Source organism: Balaenoptera ricei, chromosome X, assembly GCF_028023285.1.
Source record: "Balaenoptera ricei isolate mBalRic1 chromosome X, mBalRic1.hap2, whole genome shotgun sequence".
NCBI lineage: Eukaryota > Metazoa > Chordata > Mammalia > Artiodactyla > Balaenopteridae > Balaenoptera > Balaenoptera ricei.
In genome coordinates, this window is record NC_082660.1 from 64,450,292 (window position 1) to 64,472,358 (window position 22,067).

Genomic DNA, 22,067 nt, shown 5'->3' on the forward strand with positions numbered 1-22,067 from the left:
GATTAGAAAGAAAGGAAACAGATTGAACATTCAGTCTAAGAACACTTTAGAGTCCATTTTGGAATCCAAACCACAGTTGAGCTTTCAATATCCTCAATTCAGGATGGGAAAGATTAGCACAGAAGATGCCAATGAAAGCTGGCACCACTTAAGAAGACACAAATATCCACCAGGCACTGCCAGCAACAACTTCAGGCACTAGTTGTAGGAAATGTATGTGCAAAGGTTATTGCACATACAGTAACAAACCAACCAACCTATATTGTGGGAGCATGGAAACAGGAAGATACATGGGCACTTCTCGGACCTTATTTTTCTGGACCTCTGTTCACACTATTGATTACTCTCTCCTTACAATTCCCTCCTTCCACCGGATTCCTATAGATTCCTCCTGGTTTCCTCCCCCATCGCTGGCCCTTTCTTCTCTGTGTCCTTCTTAGGCTCCTATTCTTCCTCCGCAAGGGCTCAGTCCTGGGCCCTCTTCTCACTCCTTTTACTCTCTCCTCATCATCTCCCAGAGCTTCCACTCCAACCTATGTGCTCATAACTCCCAAAGCACTTTCTCCAACTCAGGGCTTGCCCTCAAGCTCTAGTCTAGACCCATATTCCAACTACCTTCTGGACATCTCCACTTGAAAGTTTCACATGCACCTCCAATTCAATTAATCCCAAATTAAACTTATTATTTCCCCTCTTAAAACGTGCTTCTCGGCACTTCCCTGGTGGTCCAGTGGCTAAGACTCTGTGCTCCCAATGCAGGGGGTCCAGGTTCGATCCCTGGTCAGGGAACTAGATCCCACATGCATGCCACAACTAAGAGTCCGCATGCTGCAACCAAGAAGCCCGCATGCCACAACTAAGATCCCGTGTGCCACAACTGGGACCTGGTGCAGCATGCATGAATGCATAAATAAATAAACGTGCTTCCCCATTTGTGTGGTAATAAATGACACTACCATCCACTTAGCCATACAAGCTAGAAATCTGAAGATAATCCTTGACCTCCAAACCAAATATGAGTCATCCTTGACTTCTCCCTCTTTTTAACCACCTCACCCCTTAGCCAACAGTCCCCCAAGCCCTACTAACTTTATTTTCCAAATATAACCTGTGTCAAAACAGAAATATAGATCAATGGAACAGTATAGAAAGCCCAGAGATAAACCCACACACATATGGTCACCTTATCTTTGATAAAGGAGGCAAGAATACACAATGGAGAAAAGACAGCCTCTTCAATAAGTGGTACTGGGAAAACTGGACAGCTACATGTAAAAGAATGAAATTAGAACACTCCCTAACACCATACACAAAAATAAACTCAAAATGGATTAAAGACCTAAATGTAAGGCCAGACACTATCAAACTCTTAGAGGAAAGCATAGGCAGAACACTCTATGAGATAAATCACAGCAATATCCTTTTTGACCCACCTCCTACAGCAATGGAAATAAAAACAAAAATAAACAAATGGGACCTAATGAAACTTAAAAGCTTTTGCACAGCAAAGGAAACCATAAACAAGATGAAAAGACAACCCTCAGAATGGGAGAAAATATTTGCAAACGAAGCAACTGACAGAGGATTAATCTCCAAAATATACAAGCAGCTCATGCAGCTCAACATCAAAAAAAACAGGGCTTCCCCAGTGGCGCAGTGGTTGAGACTCTGCCTGCCAATGCAGGGGACACGGGTTCGAGCCCTGGTCTGGGAGGATCCCACATGCCACGGAGCAACTAGGCCCGTGAGCCACAACTACTGAGCCTACGCATCTGGAGCCTGTGCTCCCAACAAGAGAGGCCGCGACGGTGAGAGGCCCACGCACCGCGATGAAGAGTGGCCCGCTTGCCGCAACTAGAGAAAGCCCTCGCACAGAAACGAAGACCCAACACAGCCAAAGATAAATAAATTTAATTAAAACAAAAAACAAACAAACAAAAAAAAACAAATAGAAACATATTTTTAAAAAAAACAAACAAGCAACCCAATCCAAAAATGGGCAGAAGACCTAAATAGACATTTCTCCAAAGAAGATATACAGATTGCCAACAAACACATGAAAGGATGCTCAACATCACTAATCATTAGAGAAATGCAAATCAAAACTACAGTGAGGTATTACCTCACACCAGTCAGAATGGCCATCATCAAAAAATCTACAAACAATAAATGCTGGAGAGGGTACGGAGAAAAGGGAACGCTCTTGCACTGTTGGTGGGAATGTAAATTGATACAGCCACTATGGAGAACATTATGGAGGTTCCTTAAAAAACTAAAAATAGAACTACCATATGACCCAGCAATCCTGCTACTGGGCATATACCCTGAAAAAACCATAATTCAAAAAGAGTCATTCAGCCATTAATCTGGTGGAAACTCAGCTGAGTGTACTGCGATTTAGTCTTGACTCTAAACACCTGGGGTTAGTGTCAGACTCCAAGGCTGCCCCCACTTCAGACGCCAGCTGCAAGTCTCAGGGGGTCCGCAAGCCACCACACTTCTGATTGACTGGCTATAAATTCAGGCGTTCCTGTGACACCTTCAGCTTCGATAATTCACTAGAATGACTCACAGAACCCAGGAAAGTGTGAAAGAGGATGATCATGTCTTGAAGCTTTATATTTCTAAACTAATACAGATAAAACTTGTAGAAGGTGCATGGAAAAGGAACCTTGGAAAAGAGAGTTTTGTGTGTGATCAGGATTGGCTAAGAGTAGAGTGAATTTAATTAAGTGAACTTTATGGTTAAAAGTAAGCTGGTGCAAGACTGAAGTTTGATTTGCCCTCTGTTAAGAGAACAAAGTTTCCTGCAATACTGAGCTGCTCTTGACCACAGATTGTAAGTTTCTTTCTCTAGCTAGCTTGGAGTTTTCCAAAGGGCCCCTGAGCCATCTCAGAAAGAGCTATGAAACTAATTAGGATTGCTTGGTATGTTAAATTACATTGTCAGATGAATGGTGATAAACATTCTTAGGTTATACTGTATGGGTAAGTGTCATTAATGTAAATATTCCAGAAAAAAATTATATAAAGGTCCTAAAAATTGAAAAAAAAGAGTCATGTACCACAATGTTCATTGCAGCTCTATTTACAATAGCCAGGACATGGAAACAACCTAAATGTTCATCAACAGATGAATGGATAAAGAAGATGTGGCACATACATACAATGGAATATTACTCAGCCATAAAAGAAACGAAATTGAGTTATTTGTAGCAAGGTGGATGGACCTAGAGACTGTCATACAGAGTGAAGTAAGTCAGAAAGAGAAAAATAAATACCGTATGCTAACACATATATATGGAATCTAAAAAAGAAAAAAAATGGTTCTGAAGAACCTAGAGGCAGGACAGGAATAAAGACGCAGACATAGAGAATGGACTTGAGGACATGGGGAGGGGGAAGGGTAAGCTGGGACGAAGTGAGAGAGTGGCATGAACATATATACACTACCAAATGTAAAATAGATAGCTAGTGGGAAGCAGCCGCATCGCAAAGGGAGATCAGCTCGGTGCTCTGTGTCCACCTAGAGGGGTGGGATAGGGAGGGTGGGAGAGAGATGCAAGAGGGAGGAGATATGGGGATGTATGTATATGTATAGCTGATTTACTTTGTTATACAGCAGAAACTAACACACCAGTGCAAAGCAATTATACTCCAATAAGAATGTTAAAAAACAAACAAACAAACAAAAACAAATATAACCTGTGTCTTTCTCTCCCATCTCTACTACTACTGTGGTCCAAGTCACCATCATCTCTGGATTGGATAACTGCAACTTCCTACTCACTGGTCTCCCTACATCCACTCTTGGCCCCTCTAATACATTCTCTACATAGCAGCCAGTGATATTGTCTTAAAACATAAAAGAAATAGTCACTCTTCTGCTTAAAATTCTTCAGTGGTTTACAGTTGGTAAGATTTTGAAAGGATGCCATAACAATTCACTGAGGAAAGGATAGTCTTTTCAACTAAATATCCATGTGCAAAAGAATGAAAGTGGTCCCCGACCTCACACCATACACAAAAATTAATTCAAAATGAATCAAAGACCTAAATATAAGTGCTAAAACTACAAAACTCTTAGAAGAAAATATAAGTATAAATCTCCATGACCTTGGATTTGGCAATGGTTTCTTAGATATGATGCCAAACACAGCAGCAACCAAAGGGAAAAATAAATTGGGCTTCATAAAAGCTAAAAACTTGGGGACTTCCCTGGTGGTCCAGAGGATAGGACTCCACACTCCCAATGCAGGGGACCCGGGTTGATCCCTGGTCAGGGAACTAGATCCCACATGCATGCCACAACTGAAGAGCCTGCATGCCACAACTAAGACCTGGTACAGCCAAATAAATAAATAAATAAAATATTTTTTAAAAAAACAGCTAAAAGCTTTTGTGCTTCAAAGGATACCATGAAGAAAGTGAAAAGACAACCAAAGGAATGAGAGAAAATACTTGCAAATCTTGTACCTGGATAAAGGATTTTTACCTAGAATATATAAAGAACTCTAACAACTCAATAATTAAAAGACAAATAGGGACTTCCCTGGCGGTCCAGTGGTCAGGACTCAGCGCTTTCAGTGCTGTGGCCCCGTGTTTGATCCCTGGTCAGGGAACTAGGATCCCACAAGCTGCGCAGCGCAGCCAAAAAAAAAAAAAAAAAAAAGACAACCCAATTAAGGTGGTCAAAGGATCTAACTAGACATTTCTCCAAAGAAGATATACAAATAGCCAATAACCACATGAAAAGATGCTCAACATCATTAGTCATCAGGGGAAATGCAAACCAAAACCACAATGATACCACTTCATGCCCATTAGGATGGCTAGAATCAAAAAGAGAGAAAATACCAAGTGTTGGCAGCAACGTGGAAAAACTGGAACTCTATAACACTGTTGGTAGGAATGTAAAATGGTGCAGCTGCTTTGGAAATTAGTCTGTCAGTTCCTCAAAAAGTTACACATAGAGTTACCATGTGATTTAGGAATTCTACTCCCAGGTACATACTCAAGAGAAATGAAAACATTTGATCACAGAAAATCTTGTACATAAATGTTCATAGCAGTATTATATTATTCACAAAGCCAAAAGGGGAAGTAACACAAATGTCCATCAACTGATGAATAGATAAAAATGTGGTATATCCACACAATGGAATATTATGCAGCCATAAAAAGGAATGAAATACTGATTCATGCTACAGCATGAATGAGTCGTGGAAACATTTTGCTGCATGAAATAATAAGCCAGTCACTCACAGATGCAGAGAACAAACTAGTGGTTACCAGTGGGGAGAGGGATGGGGGAGGGACAATATAGGGGTAGGGGATTAAGAGGTACAAACTATTAGGTATAAAATAAGCTACAATGATATATTGTACAACACAGGGAATATAGCCAATATTTTATAATAACTATAAATGGAGTATAACCTTTGAAAATTGTGAATCACTATATTGTACATCTGTAATTTACATAATACTGTATATCAACTATACATACAAAAAAAAAAGCCAGTCACAAAAGGCCACGCATTTTATGATTCCATTTATATGAAATGTCCAGAACAGGCAAATTCACAGAAAAAGTAGATTAGTGGTTGCCAGGGGCTGGGGGGCTGGGGGATTCATGGACTTGGGGGTGGTACGTATGATGGCTAAAGGGTAAGGAATTTCTTTTGGGGTGATGAAAATGTTCTAAAACTAATTGTGGTGATGGGTGCACAACTCTGTGAACATACTAAAAATTATTAAATTGTACATTTTAAATCGGTGAAATGTATGGTATGAGAATGATACCTCAACGAAGCTGTTAACAAAACAAAACAAAACAAAAATCTTGGGACTTCCCTGGTGGTGCAGTGGTTAAGAATCCGCCTGCCAATGCAGGGGACACGGGTTCGATACCTGGTCCAGGAAGATCCCACATGCCGCGGAGCAACTAACCCCATGTGCCACAACTACTGAGCCTACGCACCACAACTGCTGAAGCCTGTGTGCTCTAGGGCCTGTGCTCCGCAACAAGAGAAGCCACCGCTATGAGAAGCCCGAGCACCGCAACGAAAAGTAGCCACCGCTCGCCGCAACTAGAGAAAGCCCATGTGCAGCAAGACCCAAAGCAGCCAAAAAAAAAAAAAATCTTCAGTGGCTTCCTATGGCCTACAGAATGAAGTTTAAGCTCCTTAGCTTGGCATTCCAAGCCCTGACTGATACAGCCAGGAACTGCTGACCTCTCTGCCTTAACTTCTGCCACCTCCTGCCTCAAACATTTTATTTTAACCCCTTATGCCCATCATACTGTGTTATGGCCTGTAAAGCTTAAGCTCACACCACCTTCCTTTTCTGGAGTACACTCCTCTCCTTTCACCAAGCTTACCTCAATGAACTCATTCTTTTTTTTTTTTAAATTAATTAATTAATTTATTTATTTATTTATTTATTTGTGGCTGCATTGGGTCTTCATTGCTGAGCGCAGGCTTTCTCTAGTTGCGGCAAGCCAGGGGTTCCTCTTCGTTGCGGTGCACGGGCTCAGTAGTTGTGGCTCACAGGTTCTAGAGCACAGGCTCAGTAGTTGTGGCACACAGGCTTAGTTGCTCTGCGGCATGTGGGATCTTCCCGGACCAGGGCTCAAACCCGTGTCTCCTGCATTGGCAGGCAGATTCTTAACCACTGCGCCACCAGGGAAGTCCTGAACTCATTCTTTAAGACAGTGATTCTCAATGTTCTGTAGAATCTCCTGGAGGGCTTGTTAAAACACAGGTTGCTGGACCCCAACACCAGATTTTCTGATTCTGTAGTGAGGCCCAAGAATTTGTAGTTCTATACAGTTCCCATGTAATGCTAATGCTTCTGGTCCAGAGACCACACTTTAAGAGCTGCTTTAAGATCAGGCCTCACCTGCAGTTCCTCTAGGATGCCTTTCATCCCTACCCTATCCCCCATCTGGATCAGTTGTTTCACCTCAGTACTCCTCTATGTGTTCATCTCTATCAGTACATTTAACATATTGTATTAAAACCATTACAAAACAATCTAGCTGTATTACAAATGTATGAAAAAACCTCATTGAAGGGGGTGGAGGGAAAAGGTGCTGACCTAAGTAACCTAGGAAATGAATGAAGTCTGTAAGACTAAAACCAAAAGAAACAACATAAGCATGTACTCTAGTGGATAAAGTTGTTTCCCATGGGGGTTATAAGCTAACAATTCTGATACTGCAATGCATGTATACTAGAGTTGAAGAATTAAGTAAATGGATGGCAGAGAGTGGGAGCCAGGTTTCTGACTGTTGGAGTGGGATTTTACAGATTGGCAAGAGGAGGTTAGAATGATCCATGTGGTAATGGATCAGAGTTGGAGACATCAGTACAAACCCACGTTCAACATAAATACAGATAGTTACACCTAGAAATATTTACAGACCTGTGTATACACATGGGTTAGTATATACACATATTTCCTTGCTCTGTCAGCTAAGAGGGCCTAGAAGCAAAGAAACCCCAGCAGCAACAAGTACACTTAGCACCCATATCTTTTTTTAAACATCTTTATTGGAGTATAATTGATTTACAGTGGTTTCTGCTGTATAACAAAGTGAGTCAGCTATACACATACATATATCCCCATATCCCCTCCCTCTTGCATCTCCCTCCCACCCTCCCTATCCCACCCCTCCAGGTAGCACCCATATCTTGGTTTCTAATACCATTTGCCAATAAAAAGAACCGGGCCTCCTTGGAAAAATGGCTGATTCTAGGGCTGGGGCAAGAAATCTATAAGATGCACAGAAATATCTCGCATTCCTATACACTAACAATGAACGATCAGAAGGAAAAATTAAGGAAACAATCCCATTCACCATTGCAACAAAAAGAATAAAATACCAAGGAATAAACCTACCTAGGGAGACAAAAGACCTGTACTCAGAAAACTATAAGACACTGATGAAAGAAATTAAAGATGATAGCAACAGATAGAGAGATATACCATGTTCTTGGATTGGAAGAATCAATATTGTGAAAATGACTATACTACCCAAAGCAATCTACGGATTCAATGCAATCCCTATCAAAATACCAGTGGCATTTTTTACAGAACTAGAACAAAAAAATCTTAAAATTTGTATGGAGACACAAAAGACCCCAAATAGCCAAAGCAGTCTTGAGGGAAAAAAAACAGAGCTGGAGAAATCAGACTCCCTGACTTCAGACTATACTACAAAGCTAAAGTAATCAAGACAATATGGTACTGGCACAAAAACAGAAATATAGGTCAATGGAACAGGAGAGAAAGCCCAGAGATAAACCCACACACATATGGTCACCTTATCTTCGATAAAGGAGGCGAGAATATACAATAGAGAAAAGGCAGCCTCTTCAATAAGCGGTGCTGGGAAAACTGGACAGCTACATGTAAAAGAATGAAATTAGAAGACTCCCTAACACCATACACAAAAATAAACTCAAAATGGATTCGAGACCTAAATGTAAGACCGGACACTATAAAACTCTTAGAGAAAAACATAGGAAGAACACTCTTTGACATAAATCACAGCAAAATCTTTTTTTATTCACCTCCTAGAGTAATGGAAATAAAAACAAAAATAAACACATGGGACCTAATGAAACTTAAAAGCTTTTGCAAAGCAAAGGAAACTACATACAAAAAAGATGAAAAGACAACCCTCAGAATGGGAGAAAATATTTGCAAACGAGTCAACGGACTAAGGATTAATCTCCAAAATATATAAACAGCTCATGCAGCTCAATATTAAAAAAACAAACAACCCAATCAAAAAATGGGCAGAAGACCTAAATAGACATTTCTCCAAAGAAGACATACAGATGGCCAAGAAGCACATGAAAAGCTGCTCAACATCACTAATTATTAGAGAAATGCAAATCAAAATTACAATGAGGTATCACCTCACACCAGTTAGAATGGGCATCATCAGAAAACCTACAAACAACAAATGCTGGAGAGGGCGTGGAGAAAAGGGAACCCTCTTGTGCTATTGGTGGGAATGTAAATTGATACAGCCACTACGGAGAACAGTATGGAGGTTCCTTAAAAAACTAAAAATAGAATTACCATATGACCCAGCAATCCCACTACTGGGCATATACCCAGAGAAAACCATAATTCAAAAAGATACATGCACCCCAATTCTCATTGCAGCACTATTTACAATAGCCAGGTCATGGAAGCAACCTAAATGCCCATTGACAGATGAATGGATAAAGAAGATGTGGTACATATATACAATGGAATATTACTCAGCCATAAAGAAGAATGAAACTGGGTCATTTGTAGAGACGTGGATGGATCTAGAGACTGTCATACAGAGTTAAGTAAGTCAGAAAGAGAAAAACAAATATTGTATATTAATGCATATATGTGGAACCTAGAAAAATTGTACAGATGAACTGGTTTGCAGGGAAGAAAGAGAGACACAGATGTAGAGAACAAACATATGGACACCAAGGTGGGGGGAAGTGGCGGGGGTGGGGTGTGGTGGTGGTGGGATGAATTGGGAGATTAGGATTGACATATATACACTAATATGTATAAAATAGATAACTAATAAGAACCTGCTGTATAAAAAGTAAAATAAAATTCAAAAAAAATCTATAAGATGAGTCTGGAGCATCTTGTACTGTCAGAAAGTAAGGAAGTACTCAAAACAAGCAAACAAAAAACAAACAACACACCACAATGATGGGAGTATGTCAAAGAGACACAGGAGCCAAATGAAAGAGCTCCCAATGGTCATAGCTGGAACAATTTGAGCAAAAAAATAAAGTAGTACTGGATTATAACCCAAAGTATAAAATAAATATCTATGAGTCCATACTAATATAAATGAGTGAATAAATACATATAGGAGATAAGACAAACCTCCCATACAGAAGAATTTCAAATAATTTATGTAGATAGTCCACCCTCAAGAAGACGGAGCATAATTCCTGCTCCTTAGCTGTGGAGTGCATGTAGTAACATCCTTCCAAAGAGTACAGTATGGAAAGGTGCAGTGGGGGAAAGAGTAACTTTAAAGTGAAGAAACTGGGAATTCCCTGGTGGTCCAGTGGTTAGGATTCCAGCTTCCACTGCAGGGGGCACGGTTTGATCCCACAAGCCGTGCAGTGCAGCCAAAAAAAAAAAACACCAAAAACCAAAACAAAACAAAAAAAATAAAGTGAAGAAACCTGGCAAACAGTACCTCAGCCAGGTGATTACAGTCAACATCAACAGTGATATGTCATGTGGGTAGTACATACCCTTGATACGATTTAATGAGAAGGGTACTTTACCTCTGTAGTCTTCCCCCCAACCCCGCCCCAAACCAAAAACCCCAGTCTAATCATGAGAAAATACATTGACAAATCCCAGCCGGGGGAACAGTCTACAAACTGCCTGATCAGTACTCTTCAAAATGGTCAAGGTCATCAAAAACACGGCAAGTCTAAGAAACTGTCACAGGCAAGAAGAACCTAAAGAGACAGATGACTAAACGTAATGTGGTGTCTTAGATAGGATGCTGGAACAGAAAAAGGACATTAGGTAAAAACTAAGGAAATCCAAATAAAGTATAGATTTAGTTAATAATAATGTATCAGTATTGGTTTATTAACTGTAATTAATGTACCAAATGAATGTAAGATGTTAACAATAGGGGAAACTAGGTGTGGGGTATATGGGAACTCTCTGTACTATTTTTGTGATATTCCTGTAAATCTAAAACTACTCTAAAATTAAAAGTTTGTTTAAAAAAATTATCCATTTGTGTGTCTGCCTGCTTGTGTATCTGCCTGTGAACTCCTTGATAACAGGGATAGGGATCAGGTCTTAGAGCAGACACTCATTAAAGTCAGGTGAATGAAAAGATGAAGAAACGAAGAAAAGAGCCCACTGGCTACAAGACTCTGCCATTCCTACCCTGGCAGGTTAGCTGCCCACCGCCCCTACTCTGGTGGGCTTTAGAATTAAGTTACATTCCCTGTTACTCTGATCTCGAACATTTTGCCATAGTGGTGACCACTAGGCTCCTCTACCTGAGAGCCAGACCCTGAACCCATTCAGTGTTCTCCCTTTCGTCCTGGCCCTTCTCACCCCCAGGTTGTCTTCATCTGGATAACTGGTCTTCTGCCTTGGTCTATGTCATTTTTTATTACTATTAGATTGTCTCCAAGTTCCTGAACCGGTCATCTACCCAGTATCCTGAACCCCTATGAACCCTGGGCTTCTAACTCCAGCCAGGCCTCCTCCCCAGAGAGAAAAGTGCTGCCCCTGAACCCTAGCTTTTGGCCAGAGTCCCCATAATCATGCACCAACCTCTAAAATGGCGACTGCCTGCCTAGACTTCTTACCACCAGCCCAAGACTCATACTGCTGGGTTCTTTCTACCCATCCTCTGGAACTCCCACATTTGTCAACCTGCCTGAACCACAACTGGAATTTTCAGTATTCGTTGGACACAACCACTTTCTGGCTGGGTCAAACCCCCCTGCTGTCAGCCAAACTACCTTCCCAGTCCCTGGAACACTCTAGTTAGCAGATCTAATACTGCATCTCAGCTCTTCCCCTCCACCCTGTCTGCTCCAACAACAAAGTTGGACCTAGGATGGTATTCTTTCCCTATAATGGAATCGGAAGAAAAAAATGAAATCTGTTTTTTTAGCACTGCTCTGGATATCTTGTTATTTACAAGACTACAATGCTTTCTGTAATACAGTTTGATTTAGCCACTTAACCTTTAATCTTGGGCTTGGAAGGAAAACATGTCATTTTTACTACCACTGCAATCATGTGTCCATCTATAATGCACAGGATCCCTAATGATATGGAGAACTCAGCTAATACTTCATGGACTCAAATATTTTTTCCAAAATTTAATAGTTTTTAAAAGATGCTTACATGTTAAAGAACTATTAAGATGCAAAACTGTCAACCCAAAAGAGAGTTTTAATTACATAGCAAGGGACAACAAAACAAAAATTTTTACATTTTAATGATTGTACCCTAAATTACATGCCTAGAATATGGTTCCCTTTAAGGAACGCTTTAAAGGACATATGGAAAGACTGTATACAAACAACTCCTGGAGGAAAAAGACACAACCATTAAACACGGGCTACAAGTCCTGTACCTGCAAAGCTACCCTTTCACTGGCAGAACTTCCCAGCTGCTAATTCCCTGAGTCCTAACCCATCCTAAAGACCTTTGCCTTAAGAAATCCTGCCCAAGTGGCCACTTAAAACCATCTCTGCCCAAAAGCACTTTCTGTTTCCCTGGATGCAAAAATCTTCCTCAACCACAGCCAACTAACATCTCAACAATCCCATCCCATCTTCCACCTTTCCATTCCTTGCCTGATACCTTGCGAACCATTTCCTCTCCACGGAGGGAATGCCAGGCTTAGATGCTGCAAAGTTTTCCTACCAGGAGAAACCAATTAGCCATGCTATACCTATATGCCAAAAAGCTAAGCCCTGCTAAACACAGCAGTGTTTGCAAATCAGCAGCTGAAAAGACACAAGCTTAAACTGCAGAGCCAAGCACTAGGTTTTCCTTAATCTGGAGGGCCCTTTGGAACATTCCCTATGATGTTCTTCTGGAATGTGACAAGACAGGGAACTAAATGCAAAGACCCCAACCCAATAAAACTTTATCAGCTTCACGTGCAAAGCAACCAGAAGTTGCTCTTTTCTAACCTGACCACCAGCCACAGGGCCTCTGGTAGTGGTATAGGAGCCTGGTCTTGCTAATCTCAGTCCATGTGAGTAGAGTTATCGCTGTCCTTCCCACAAGAACTCAGTTCCCCATAACCTATAATGGAAAAGAATCTAAAAAAGAATCTAAAAGAATCTAATTCACATATATATCTGAATCACTTTGCTGTACACCTGAAACTAACACAACATTGTAAATCAACTATATTTCAACAAAAATTTTTTAAAAAGAACTCAGTTCCCCTATCCTGATCCAGCCCCCTCATAAGGAGCTCCCTGACACATCTCTATGTATCCAGTCCCCTTCTCAAGATGCATGTGGATACATCATACACAATTGTTAAGTCTTTTGATTCTCAATCAGAATCAATAAAACATGTGAGGCTGACATAAAAACTACAGATGGGGACTTCCCTGGTGGCGCAGTGGTTAAGACTCTGCACTTCCAATGCAGGGGGCTCGGGTTCGTTCCCTGGTCAGGGAACTACATCCCACATGCATGCCATAACTAAGAGTTCACATGCCACAACTAAGGAGCCTGCATTCCGTGACTAAGGAGCCAGTGAGTCGCAGCTAAGGAGCCTGCGAGCCACAACTAAGGAACCCACCTACCTCAACTAAGGAGCCCACATGCTGCAACTAAGGAGCTGGCGAGCCACAACTAAGGAGCCCGTGAGCCACAACTAAGGAGCCCGCCTGCCACAACTAAGACCTGGCACAAACAAATAAATAAATAAATAAATATTTTTTTAAAAAAAACTGCAGATGACCTGAATGCCAGTATTGGAAACTGGTCCATCAAAACCTGGATCACTGGGACTTCCCTGGTGGTAGAGTGGTTAAGAATCTGCCTGCCAATGCAGGGGACACCGGTTCGAGCCCTGGTCCGGGAAGATCCCACATGCCACAGAGCAACCTAAGCCTGTGCACTACAACTACTGAGCCTGCGCTCTAGAGCCTGCATGCCGCAACTACTGAGCCTACGTGCTGCAACTACTGAAGCCCACGCGCCTAGAACCCATGCTCTGCAACAAGAGAAGCCACCGCAATGAGAAGCCAGTGCACCACAACGAAGAGTAGCCCCCACTCGCCACAACTAGAGAAAGCCCACGTGCAACAATGAAGACCCAATGCAACCAAAACACACACACACACACACACACACACACACACACACACACACACACACACACGGATCATAGAACTAGCCTGGGAAGATGGCCGCCTTTTGGCCTTACTTCCAGGGGTGATCATTTTAACCAAAGTGGAAAATAATTTATAATAATAACTTATAAATACAAACTTATTATTAAATAGCAACCTCTGGGATAAATTAGAAGAGAATATGGTCCACATTTCAGTCAAATAGCAAGTATTACTAATTATTTAATAGTTAGCTTCCCCTGCTTAGCCCCATTTGTGAGATGGACATCTAAGAATAAAAAACAAACAAACAAAACCCCCCTACACTGCTTTATTCTTTTTAAAAAAAAAACCTTTTTAAAAATTTATTTATTTATTTACTTTTGGCTGCATTGGGTCTTCGTTGCCGCCAACTCTTCGTTGCAGTACATGGGCTTCTCATTGTGGTGGCTTCTCTTCTTGCGGCACATGGGCTCTAGGACCACGGGCTTCAGTAGTTGTGGCACGTGGGCCCAGTAGTTGTGGCTCATGGGCTCTAGAACACAGGCTCAGTAGTTGTAGCCCACGGGCTTAGTTGCTCCACAGCATGTGGGATCTTCCCGGACCAGAGATCGAACCCATGTCCCCTGCATTGGCAGGCAGATTCTTAACCACTGCGCCACCAGGGAAGCCCTCTTTTTTTTTTAATTTTTTTTGATTGTGGACCATTTTTAAAGTCTTTATTGAATTTGTTAAAATATTGCTTCTGCTTCATGTTTTGGTTTTTTTGGCCCCAAGGCATGTGGGATCTTAGCTCCCTGACCAGGGACTGAACCCACACCCCCTACATTGGAAGGCGAAGTCTTAACCACTGGACTGCCAGGAAGTCCCCTTGCTTTACTCTTTCTTTTTTTTTTAAATTAATTTATTTATTTATTTTTGGCTGTGTTGGGTCTTCATTTCTGTGCGAGGGCTTTCTCTAGTTGTGGCAAGTGGGGGCCACTCTTCATCGCGGTGCGCGGGCCTCTCACTGTCGCGGCCTCTCTTGTTGTGGAGCACAGGCTCCAGACGCGCAGGCTCAGTAGTTGTGGCTCACGGGCCTAGTTGCTCCATGGCATGTGGGATCCTCCCAGACCAGGGCTCGAACCCGTGTCCCCTGCATTGGCAGGCAGATTCTCAACCACTGCGCCACCAGGGAAGCCCTGCTTTACTCTTAATAGCCAAAAAATGGAAACAACCCAACTGTCCATCAGCTTGAATTATCGATCTGTGGTATATTCAAATAATAGAATACTACTCGATAACAGAAAAGAATGAACTACCATATGTATGAAAGCATGCATGAATTCATACATGTATGAATCTCAAAAACATTATGCTGAGCAAAAGAAGCCAGGTATAAAAGTAGAAGCAGTGTGATTTTTTTACTTATGTGAAGTTCTGTAATAGGCAAAACTAATCTGTGGTAGAAAACATCAGAGCAGTGGTTGCCTCTGGAGGTAGAAGGTGGGAGTGGGGATTGCCTGGGAAGGGGCATAAGGGAACTTTCTGAGGTGATGATAATGTTCTATACCTTGACAAGGGTTTGGGTTACACAGGTGTATGCATTTGTCAAAACTCAATAAATGTACACTTAAGGTGTGTCCATTTCTTGGTATGTAAATTTTACTTCAAAAGAAAAAAAAACCTAAAATATTGAAATCTAGTTAATGGTAAGTATGCTGAAGCGGGAGGAAATATCCTGATGTCTGCAACTTACTTTGAAATGCATCCAACAAATAAGATGGATTGGTACAGTAGATATGTGATAAAAACAAATATAGTGAAATGTTAATAATAGAATCTGAGTGGTGGGTCAAAAAAAAACGGGGGCCTGCTTTGCCCATAGACTGCTGCCTCTCAGTTTAAAGGCACACATAACTGGGAGTCATAACTCAACACACTGCAATTTGGCTTCTTACCCAAGCACCCTAATGCAACTGTTTTCACCAAAGGCACCAATGACCTCCATATTGCCAAACTCAATGGCCACTTCTTGGTCTTTCTTGACCTTTCTGCTGCATTTAAAAGCACTGAGGGACTTCCCTGGTGGTCCAGTGGCTAAGGCTCCGTGCTCCGAATACAGGGGGCCCGGGTTCAATCCCTGGTCAGGGAACTAGATCCCACATGCTGCAACTAAAGATCCCGCACGCCGTAACGAAGATCCCAAGTGCCACAACTAAGACCTGGCACAGCCAAATAAATAAATATGTTTTTAAATAAAAAATAAATAAATAAAACCAAACCACCATGGGACTTCCCTGGTGGTCCAGTGGTTAAGACTCCACGCTTCCACTGCAGGGGGTGCGGGTTTGATCCCTGGTCGGGGAAGTAACATCCTGCATGCCAGTAATGCGTGGCCAAAAAAACCCACTAACCATCATCCCCCTCGTTAACTTTTCCCTCCTCCTTGGGTACAGTGGCACACAACACTCTCTCCTAGATTTCTTCCTACCTCTCTAACCATTCCTTCTCAGTCTGCACCTTGAATTCCTCCCCCTCTGACTGTCCCCATATAAACATCGATATTTCCAAGGATCTTTTTGTTGTCATTGCCCTTCTATCCTTCTGACTCTATGTACTTTCCCCCAGAAGATTTTATCCACAGCAGTGGCTTCCTACTGGGTTGAATAGTATCCCCCCAAATTTCATGTTGACCTGGAACATGTGAATGTGACCTTATTTGGGAAAATAGAGTATTTTGCAGATGTAATCAAGTTAAGATGAAGTCATACTGGATGAGGGTGGGCCCTAATCCAACACCAGGGAAGCCCCCCGCTCATCCTTTAAAAGTCAGTATTTTTTTCTCACAAGCCTTCTCTGACAACTCTCCCCTTCTCTCTCTCTCTCTCTCTCTCTCTCACACACACACACACGAAGTCTGGATTAGGGACACATCCTCTGTATTTATATCTATCATGAAATTTTCCATTTGCGGGCTTCCCTGGTGGCGCAGTGGTTGAGAATCTGCCTGCCAATACAGGGGACACGGGTTCGAGCCCTGGTCTGGGAAGATCCCACATGCCGCAGAGCGACTAGGCCCGTGAGCCACAATTGCTGAGCCTGCGCGTCTGGAGCCTGTGAGCCACAACTACTGAGCCTACGCGTCTGGAGCCTGTGCTCCGCAACAAGAGAGGCCGCGATAGTGAGAGGCCCGCGCACCGCAATGAAGAGTGGCCCCCACTTGCCGCAACTAGAGAAAGCCCTCGCACAGAAACGAAGACCCAACACAGCCATAAATAAATAAATAAATAAATAAATAAAATTAAATAATAAATAAATAAAATTTAAAAAAAAATTTTTCCGTTTGCTTTCTTCCACACTAGACTATAAGGACATGTGTCTTCTTCATCATTGCATCCTCAGCAACCAGCAGTGTGGTCCACAGGAGGCATTTGGTAAATGTTCGCTGAAGGCATGGAATGGTGAGATCAGGATAGATACTCAGAAAGTTAAGAGAAAGCAAGCATCTTTCAGATACAATGGGCAGTCTTTTGTCTTTCCAGGAGTTTGCAACTCTCCGAAACCTTCTTCCACTAACCATACATTAGCAGGCTATAATCTGCCTGACCATCTAAGACCTGGAGTGTGGTTTGAAAATCACTGCCTTCGAAACAACATATGAAGCAGAATTCAGAGAAAGTCACTTCAACATTAATATAATTTAAGTGCTTTTATAAGCAGCCTTATTTAAAAACAGCCTTGTTCTGGTAGCCGAAACCTCAGGCTACTAGAGATCTTAATGGAGGAACTTGAGCTTAGCCATAAGGCCCAGCAGAAGCTTAGATCCTGAGACATAACTGCTCCTCAATTAGCTCTAATCACAGGTAGCATGAAGGCACCAATCCCCAGTAATGCTCCAGTAAGCTCTCGCTCAGAATATTCTCCTGTGATAATCACCCAATGTTTATAGGTTCTCCACTGGTGAAATTGTAACCACTGTGGTTGGAGGACATTTGACCAACCAAAATAAGCTAAGAAACATTCAGTTGTTCATCAGATATGTATTAAGCATTTACCACATGTCAAGCATTGTGCTAAATGCTGGTGATATACCTAAGAGCAAAACAGGTCTCTGCCTTTGTGCAGCTCATAGTACAGGAGACTGACATTTACCAAAGAATCACATAAATAACTAGCTACAAACTGTAGTAATGGCTATGAAGGAAAAGTATAGAGGGCTATTAGAGCATACAAGAGGGGAACTCAGAGATGAAGAGCAGTGGGCCTCAAATCTTACAGAATTCTATTTTAACTCTTCAGGTTTGGTCCTTGCCAAATACACCCCAAGTATAGAGGTCATAAAGCAAAGACTTACAGGGACAAGGCAAGTAACAGAAACAAGTGAAGCTGCTGTATGAAAAGCAACACTGGGGCATGTGCCCCATGTAAAGGGGGCACACTGCTATTCATCTCCAGATGGTAATTGCAGCACAGAAATAAGAACCCAGAATTGCCAATATCTTCTGATGGTTGAAATACAGTTGGAAATTCTGATTTTTACGTGAATTCTCCTGATTTTTAAATGGTAACTAGTGCATACATTTTTAAAACACTGGGCAGGACAAATAAAACTTATCTGTGAACATGGCTCATGGGCTGCCAGTTCGTGACTTCTGGTTTATCTCAGAAAGAAAAAGTACCATCAGCTTTGGTTGTATCCCTTCTCCAAATGCTTTCGCCTGCCCCCACCCCAAAAATGGTAAGCCTAGGGCTCTCAGGATAGAACCCTACCATAAGGTTTGATTTGGGTCTTAACACTGTCCATATATGTACTCTGTTTCCCCTATCACTTAAAACAGTGTAAGGCTTTCTGTAGCATTTATTATCTGTGTCACTGGCTTGGGATTCCAGACAAGAACTATCTGGACCAAACCATATGGCCCAAAAGAGATCCAAGGTTCCTAGTGCTTTCAGGTCCTTTGTATCCTGTCACAAAGAGAATATAAACAGGCAGGAAGAGCAAGGCCTATTTTAAAGTGAGTAAAGGCAGACAGGGATCTAGTCTACCTCCTTTGTAATTTAAGACCTGAAAATTTTGGTTGAATTGGGCAAATACTCTCCTACCAGAATAAATAGGAAGATAGCATCATCTTACATGTTAACATGCCCTTAGAAAGCAGCTGAACCTGCTCCTAATTACTCCAGAAAAAGCAGCTAATTAATAATTATGCCAAAACCAAAATTATCTTTTATTCTGGCACAGAGGATGTGCTTTGGCATCCAGATGGATCATACCAGCTAATGCTCCTCATCAGGAAAAATATTTTCATTATTTGGGGGAGCATTTGGTGGCTAACATCCTGACTGGCCCTTTGAGATAAAGTCTAACTAAAAATGAAAAATTCTCCAGGAACAATATTAAGTTCTTTTATGGGGACTTCCCTGGTGGCTCAGTGGATAAGACGCCACACTCCCAATGCAGGGGGCCCGGGTTTGATCCCTGGTCAGGGAACTAGATCCTACATGCAGGCTACAACTAAGAGTTTGCATGCCACACTAAGGAGCCTGCCTGCTGCAACTAAGGAGACCACGTGCTGCAACTAAGGAGCCAGCAAGCTGCAACTAAGACCTGGTGCAGCCAAATAAAAAAATAAATAAATAGATAGATTTTTTTTTTAAAGTTCTTTTATGGTAGAAAAGAACTTTGGTGCCTCCAGCCCCCAATCTTCCAGCCCAGGGTTATCTGGTTAACCACTGCATTGGAGTGAAAAACTATGGGGCTTCAAGCAAGCAATTAATCCAGAATCTGAATAAACCTAGAGTTGTCTGGAAAAAAGTCCTGAACCCTCAAGTTTGCCTTCAGTTCACCTTCAGGCCACCTCAGTGGGGAAGTAGATAAGACTTTCCATTAAGACAAGAACATAAATCTAAAAACAAACCATGACCTAGGTAGTGGTTACAATAATAATTCATTAAATTGAATATTTACATTTTATACATTTTCCTATATATGTCTTATTTTCAGAACAAAATGTTAAAGAATGTTACTTGCCCACCCTAGTGGCCAAAGGATAAGCTCTACCACTAGAAGAAGGTGGATGTGAAAGCTTGCTGAGCAGACAAAAAACCAAGACAACAAAACACAATAGCAACCATAATCACCTACACCTAGCAAATGCCTGAAGTATGGGTGCTTTATGTTGTTACAAGAAAGAAGAATCTGGACTCTCAGTTCAATTCCATTGATCTCTATGCCTATACTTATATATTTATATAAGTACCACAGTGTCCTGACTACTATAGTTGTAGTAACCTTTGATATCAGGTACAGTGAGTCCTCCAACTTTGTTATTTTTCAAGATTGTTTTGGATATTCTGGGTCCTCTGCATTTACACACGGCTTTTATAATAGCTTGTCAGTTTCTGGGGGGAAAAAACAGCTAGGATTTTGCTTGATATTGCATTGGAATTTGTCTATCACTTTGAGGAGTACTGCCATCATAACAATATTAAGTCTTCCAACCCATGAACACTGGCTATCGTTCCATTTAATTAGGCTTTCTTGAACCTCTGGCAACAATGTAGTTTTCAGTATACAACTCTTGCACTTCCTTGATTAAATTTATTCCTAAACATTTTATTCTTTGTGGTGCTATTGTAAATGGATTGTTTTCTTAATTTCTTTCATTGCTGTGTAGATAAATACAACTGAATTTTGAATACTGATCTTTGCATACTGCAACTTTACTGAACTCATTTATTAGCTCTACAGTTTTTTTTGTAGATTCATTAGGGTTTTCTATATAAAAGATCATGTCATCTGCAAATACAGATCGTTTGACTTCATTCTTTCCAATCTGCATGCCTTTTATTTCTTCTTCTTGCCTAATTGCCCTGGCTTGAACCTCTATTATAGTGTTGAATCATAACAAATTATAATGTTGAATAGAAGTGGTGAGAGCACCCAATCAAAAAATGGGCAGAAGACCTGAATAGATATTTTTCCAAAGAAGACAAAGAGATGGCTAACAGGCATATGAAAAGATGCTCAACATCGCTAATTATTAGAGAAATGCAAAACCACAATAAGGTATCACATCACACCTGTTAGAATGGCTATCTTCAAAAAGTCTACAAATAACAAATGTTGGAGAGAATGTGGAGAAAAGGGAACCCTTGTACACTGTTGGTGGGGATGTAAATTGGTGCAGCCACTGTGAGAAACAGTATGGAGGTTCCTTACAAAACTAAAAATAGAAATACCATATGATCCAGCAATTCCACTCCTGGGTATCTGGAAAAAACGGAAACACTAATTCAAAAAAATACACGCAAGGGCCCTGAACCAAGATGGCGGAGTAGAAGGACGTGCTCTCACTCCCTCTTGTGAGAACACCAGAATCACAAATAGCTGCTGGACAATCATTGCCGGGAAGACACTGGAACTCACCAAAAAAGATACCCCACATCCAAAGACAAAGGCGATGCCACAATGAGATGGTAGGAGGGGCGCAATCACAGGAAAATCAAATCCCATAACTGCGGGGTGGGTGACTCAAAGACTGGAGAACACTTATACCACAGAAGTCCACCCACTGGAGTGAAGGTTCTGAGCCCCATGTCAGTCTTCCCAACCTGGGGGTCCGGAAATGGGAGGAGGAATTCCTAGACAATCAGATTTTGAAGGCTAGTGGGATTTGATTGCAGTACTTTGACAGGACTGGGGGAAACAGAGACTCTGTTTGTGCCCTCTTGGAAGGCACACACCAAGTAGTGTGCGCATCGGGACCCAGGGGAAGGAGCAGTGACCCCAGGGGAGACTGAACCAGACCTACCTGCTAGTGTTCGAGGGTCTCATGCAGAGGCAGGGGGTGGCTGAGGCTAAACGTGTGGACAAGGACACTGGCAGCAAAAGTTCTGGGAAGTACTCCTTGGCGTGAGCCCTCCCAGAGTCTGCCATTAGCCCCACCAAAGAGCCCAGGTAGGCTCCAGTGTTGGGTTGCCTCAGGCCAACCAACCAACAGGGAGGGAACCCAGCCCCACCCAACAACAGTCAAGCAGATTAAAGTTTTACTGAGCTCTGCCCACCAGAGCAACAGTCAGCTCTACCCACCACCAGTCCCTCCCATCAGGAAACTTGCAAAAGCCTCTTAGATAGCCTCATCCACCAGAGGGCAGACAGCAGAAGCAAGAAAAACTACAATCCTGCAGCCTGTGGAACGAAAACCA

At 41.9% G+C, this 22,067-nt stretch overlaps 2 protein-coding genes across 2 annotated transcripts in view; one reads left to right on the forward strand and one right to left on the reverse strand.

The window, feature by feature from the left end:
* PIN4 (peptidylprolyl cis/trans isomerase, NIMA-interacting 4) overlaps positions 1-22,067 on the forward strand; it is an 88,976-nt gene that overhangs the window by 16,350 nt on the left and 50,559 nt on the right. The gene's annotated exons all lie outside the window — the stretch shown is intronic.
* Positions 1-22,067, reverse strand: part of ERCC6L (ERCC excision repair 6 like, spindle assembly checkpoint helicase) — a 50,617-nt gene that overhangs the window by 3,741 nt on the left and 24,809 nt on the right. The gene's annotated exons all lie outside the window — the stretch shown is intronic.